The sequence below is a fragment of the Bos indicus x Bos taurus genome, chromosome 7 (genome assembly GCF_003369695.1).
Source record: "Bos indicus x Bos taurus breed Angus x Brahman F1 hybrid chromosome 7, Bos_hybrid_MaternalHap_v2.0, whole genome shotgun sequence".
In the NCBI taxonomy this organism is placed as follows: Eukaryota; Metazoa; Chordata; class Mammalia; order Artiodactyla; family Bovidae; genus Bos; species Bos indicus x Bos taurus.
The window spans coordinates 75,763,553-75,769,552 of record NC_040082.1 but is presented as its reverse complement, the minus strand read 5'-3'; positions in this window follow the sequence as shown (position 1 = coordinate 75,769,552).

Below are 6,000 nucleotides of genomic sequence, written 5' to 3'. Positions count from 1 at the left end.
AATCACTTAATCATTACTTTTATAGCATTTTCCCTCAGGGATACCTGAATGGAGAACAAAATATAACTGCCAACAAGCTTCTATAATCTTTAAACTTTGCATAACTTTTAAGCAAAGTTCATATTTCCCTCTATACTTCAATTCAAAACACAGAAAGAATTAAAAGGATACCTAGTGTTGGGGCCTATGCCTTTTAGTTACTGGCTCAAATGAGGAACTGCCAACAGATAACTTGTTAGATCAAGATGCCCCGCAGCTCAAAGCTATTCAATTCAGTTCAGTCGCTCAGTCGTGTCCAACTCTTTGCGACCCCATGAATTGCAGCACGCCAGGCCTCCCTGTCAATCACCAACTCCTGGAGTTTACTCAAACTCATGTCCATCGAGTCTTTCACCTTCGGATTCTTTCACTGAGCCACCTGGGAAGAAGAGGGTTTCCTCTTTTCTTCTATGTTCTTCTGGCTAATATAAGTGGTTCTTCTTCAGCACCTTGACAGGAGAAAATCAAATAAAACTTTAATAACATGTACACATGAGAGAGACTCAGGAAAACTGAGTAACTTGCCAAAATGGCTGAAACCCTAAACTTAAGTACCATTTTCAGCTAAACACAATGGAGGATGCTGAAGTAGTGGTTTAGGACTTCAAAGGGGAGGAAGGCAATCACCTTCTAGGTAGAAAAGCAGAAATCTGAATAGTCAAAGCTATGGTTTTTCCAGTAGTCGTGTATGTGAGAGCTGGACCATAATGAAGGCTGAGCACTGAAGAACTGATGCTTTTGAATTGTGGTGGTAGAGAAGACTTGAGAGTTCCTTGAACATCAAGTCAACTCTAAAGGAAATCAACCCTGCATATCATTGAAAGGACTGATGGTGAAGCTGAAGCTGAAGCTCCAATACTTTGGCCACCTGATGCAAAGAGCTGATTCACTGGAAAAAACCCTGATGCTGGGATAGATTGAAGGCAGGAGGAGAAGACAGAGGATGAGATCGTCGGATGGCATGGCTGATTCGATGGACATGAGTTTGAACAAAGTCCAGGAGATGGAATCCCAGGACATGGATGCCTTGTGTGGTGTGGTGGTGCAGTTCATGGGATCACAAAAAGTCAGACAGGACTGAGAGACCCAACAACAGCAACAAAGCAAATGTTTGATATACAAATGTTTGCTGGGCCATGCAGAGCAATGGGACCCAGAGAAATTTTAACAAACAGACTTTACTGGGATCTGCTCTGTCTACTGCATCTAGTTTATTCCATAGTTATCTGTAACTAGAAAAGGTCATCTACCACCTACATCCTTTTAGGCACTTAAGGGGAAGGTCAAAGTTTCTTCCTGAGTCTTTAATCTTTTGGTCCCTGGTGATTTTTTAAAAAACTTTTCAATTTGTATTAGGGTTTAGATGGTTAACAATGTTGTGGTAGTTTCAGGTGAACAGCGAAGGGACTCAGTCATACATATACATGTATCTGTTCTCCCCCAAATCCCCCTCCCATCCAGACTGGCACATAACATCGAGTAGAGTTCCATGTGCTTGCTATACAGTAGGTTCCTGTTGGTTATCCATTTTGAATATAGCAACATGTATACGACCTTCCCAAACTCCCTAACTATCCCTTCCCCCTGGCAACCATAAGTTCATTTTCTAAGTCTATGAGTCTCTGTTTTGTAAGTTTGTTTGTATCATTTCTTTTTATATTCCCCATATAAGGGATGACATACAATATTTCTCCTTCTTTGTCTGACTTATTTCACTCAATATGACACTTTCAATATCCATCCATGTCACTGCAAACGGCATAATTTCATTCTTTTTAATGGCTGAGTAATATTCCATTGTATATATGTATATTTTTTCCCGTTTACCCTTCCTGAATTTTTGTGTCTGGACTAACAATAAAATTGACAAAAGACAGATTAACAGGGAAAAAAGAAATACTTTTAATTCATGTGCATAGAGGTCCCATAGAAATGAGATATGGTAAGTGGCCAAAGCAGGTGGTTTTTTATATTTGTTAAATGAAAGAACAATAAATTTGTGAGGAATTCACAGGACAATGAAACTCAGGTTTGGGGTGTCCAGTTAGTGGAAAATTTAAATGGAGTTTCGGCTTGAGGTAGTGAATTAAAGAAGCAAGGATGTTTGTTTATATAGGTTTAGAGGCTGGAATTCACTATTTTTGGCAACAAGGTTTCCTTCTTTCTCCAGATGCAGGGAGTATACCTTTCATCTGAGTGATGGATTTCCTGCTTCCAGGGAGACATGAAGGAGGGTCAGAGTGTCCTCTTGTATTGGCTGTTTCTTAAGTAACTTTAATTCTAAACAATACACCATTGAGGCACAATTTGGGCAGTTTTCTCTGGGCCCCAACAATTCCCTCCTCTGAAACTTGCCTGGAAGTTTCACATACTCAAAGCAGAACTGATGACCATGGAGAGAGAGAGCAGGTTCACAGAGTCTTCTATTTCACTGAATCAGTTTCTTAGTCCTGAGAAAAGGACAGATCTTTTTCAATAATTGTATCTCATTTCTGCAGAAGGACATGGCAATCCACTCCAGTATTCTTGCCTGGAGAATCCCATGGGCAGAGGAGCCTGGTGGGCTGCTGTCCATGGGGTCGCACAGAGTTGGACATGACTCAAGCGACTTAGCATGCATGCATGCATCTCATTTCAGAAGGCAGCCCGGCAGATGGGCTCCCAACACTAGGTCTATGGTGCAAAGAGTCAGGTATTTAATAAGTGGCATTTCTATGGAAACAAAAGAAAAATAAAGGTTAAAAATTGGAGCAGATTATAAACCAGTTTTTGAGCCCAGAGGGCAGTCAGTCAAGAGGACTTCTAGATTATCAATGTCCAAACATCTTCTGCAGTTTGAAACATCTCTGATGATGTGATTGGGTGTTCAGGTAAACTTTCTGAGTGACTCATATAGCAACAGGCACAAGGATTATTTAAGCATAAGCTGTTGTGGCAATTTCTCTGAACTTTATGTCAAGTTGTTTAGCTTTGGTTTGCAGGGCTCCAGGAATACTTTTAGGTTTCAGTGATTCCAAGTCTAAATGATGGGAGGAAATTGGAAAAGTTAGTTTAGTTGTAGTCAAATACTGGAGGAAACTCTAAAAATTCAGTCTAGTTTTTAGGTAAATTACAAAACCTCAAGGAAAGTTAATAGCAATAAAATCTGATACCTGTATGTATGAATTATTATTGAGAAACAATTTTCTCTCTAAAATCACCCTAATTTCTACTAAGGTAGCCAAATTAAGACGAATTTGTTTGCAAATTATGTCTAGTTAATAAACTTGAACTGAGTGTTTATATAAGTATAGCAAAAATAGTGACTAACCATGTGCTGCTGCTGCTGCTGCTGCTAAGTCACTTCAGTCATGTCCGACTCTGTGCGACCCCATAGACGGCAGCCCACCAGGCTCCGCCGTCCCTGGGATTCTCCAGGCAAGAACACTGGAGTGGGTTGCCATTTCCTTCTCCAATGCATGAAAGTGGAAAGTGAAAGAGAAGCTGCTCAGTCGCGACACCATGGACTGCAGCCCACCAGGCTCCTCCGTCCATGGATTTTCCAGGCAAGAGTACTGGAGTGGGGTGCCATCACCTTCTCTGGACTAACCATGTAGGATCCTTTAAACCTATTTTGCTTGAATTTTTACATGGAATCTATCTCCAGATTGAACTTTTAAATGCCTTTTGAGGCCAGGAAGCCACACCAAAGACTTGCTTATCAAACTTTACTGTAATACCTATAGATTTGGGTAAATTCCTCCCTTCCTGAGGTCCTCTCAATATCCTGCATTTCCTGTACCTGCCAGAATGTGACCCTCCTTACTCACCTGGTAAGGCTGCTGGGATAGCTGTAAACCAGGTATTAATATTAGGCTGTTTTTATGAGGAGCTTTATTGGTTCCATAAAGTCAATCTTAGTTCCTTTAAGCTGTCTGGTCATATCTGAGTCTACAAGGGTCTGTTTCACATATGACCATTCTTGGGAGTTCTCTGGTAGTCCAGTGGTTAAGGACTCCAAGCTCTCACTGCCAGGCTCTGGGGTTTGATCCCAAGTTGGGGAACTGAGATCCTGCAAGCCTCAAGGTGCAGCCATAAAAGAAAAGACCATTCTACTCAAAGCCTTGGTAATGTAATCAATGTCTCCAATTGTGTTCTGTTTTAAGGTGAACAGATTCTTATTGAACTTATGTAAATAACTGTATTACCAAAAAATAAGGATACTCCTTGAGAGTTTCTGAATTCTGGAGGGATCAGGTAGAAAAAGGTAAATGTTTCAATTCTGCTTACAAAGGTATAATTTACCAAATTTTTATAAAACTTCCTTGTATCTGGAAAACAAAAGGTTTAAAAATTAGTCATATTTTAGACCGCCTTGCCAAGTGGCACAGTGGCAAAGATTCTACCTGCTAATGCAGGAGACACATGACATGTGGGTTTATTCCCTGCGTCAGGAAGATCCCCTGGTGTAGTAAACGGCAACCCACTCCAGTATTCTTGTCTGAAAAATCCTGTGGACAGAGGAGCCTGGCAGGCTATAGTCCATAGAGTTGCAAATAGTTGGCCATGACTGAACACGAGTATATTTTAGACAAAAAGTCATAAAAACTATAACCATATTCATTAGTTCATTCAATCCCATATAATTAATTCTTGTTCTTCTTTTGAGTTCAGTTTTTCCACTAGTTCTGTTGTCCTTGCTGGATAATTGAGAGTGACAGGGACAGTGATAATTCCAAGAAGTTTGTAAGGTTTTTCTAAAGGCTTATATGATTTGCCCAGTGAACTGGGTATCTTGATCACTGGAGATTGCAGAAAACCCCAAGAGGAAAACACATTTTTTAAAACTGTCTCTTTGCCAATATCAGGGCATCAGCCTTGTGGTAAGGGAAGGTCTCAACCTATGGGGAAAACATACATATATTGATAACAAGAACATATTTATAACCCATACTAAGTGGCAGTTGAATGAAGTCCAGTTTTAGGTGTTCCAAGGGTCTGGAGAAAGGAGGTCTGAGGTCTCTGGGGACAAGAATATTTTTTTCCCAGGGTTACAGACCTGACCTGCCAGACATTGCTGGTACTGTTTTGCAGTTTTATTCGTATTTTTTAAAAAAATGATTTTTGTAAGTTATCACACACTATTTATACAACTTTATCATTATTATTTATTTTTTGGGGGGGGGCCCACTGAACAGCATGCAGGATCTTAGTTCCTCAACCAGAGACTGAACTTGTGCCCCCTGCAGTGGAAGTGCAGTCTTAACCACCGGACTCCAGGGAAGTCCCTGTTTTTGCAGTTTGATAGAAATCTTCCTACCAATGTCTATTTACAATTTGAGTCATATTAAGCGAATTGTGAGTGAGGAATGCAAGAAAAACAAAATTGAGGTTTGCCAGGGAGCTGGGAAAAATTGCTTCTATCACCAGTCACATCCACAACTGGGTATTGTTTTTGCTTTGGCTCCATCCCTTCATTCTTTCCGGAGTTATTTCTCCACTGATCTCCAGTAGCACATTGGGCACCTACTGACCTGGGGAGTTCCTCTTTCAGTATCCTATCATTTTGCCTTTTCATATTGTTCATGGGATTCTCAAGGCAAGAATACTGAAGTGGTTTGCCATTCCCTTCTCCAGTGGATCACACTCTGTCAGACCTCTCCACCATGACCCGCCTGTCTTGGGTGGCCCCACAGGGCATGGCTTAGTTTCATTGAGTTAGACAAGGCTGTGGTCCGTGTGGATGGCAGAAAGTGAAGAGGAACTAAAAAGCCTCTTGATGAAAATGAAAGAGGAGAGTGAAAAAGTTGGCTTAAAGCTCAACATTCAGAAAACTAAGTTCATGGCATCTGGTCCCATCACTTCATGGGAAATAGATGGGGAAACAGTGGAAACAGTGTCAGACTTTATTTTTTTGGGCTCCAAAATCACTGCACATGGTGATTGCAGCCATGAAATTAAAAGATGCTTACTCCTTGGAAG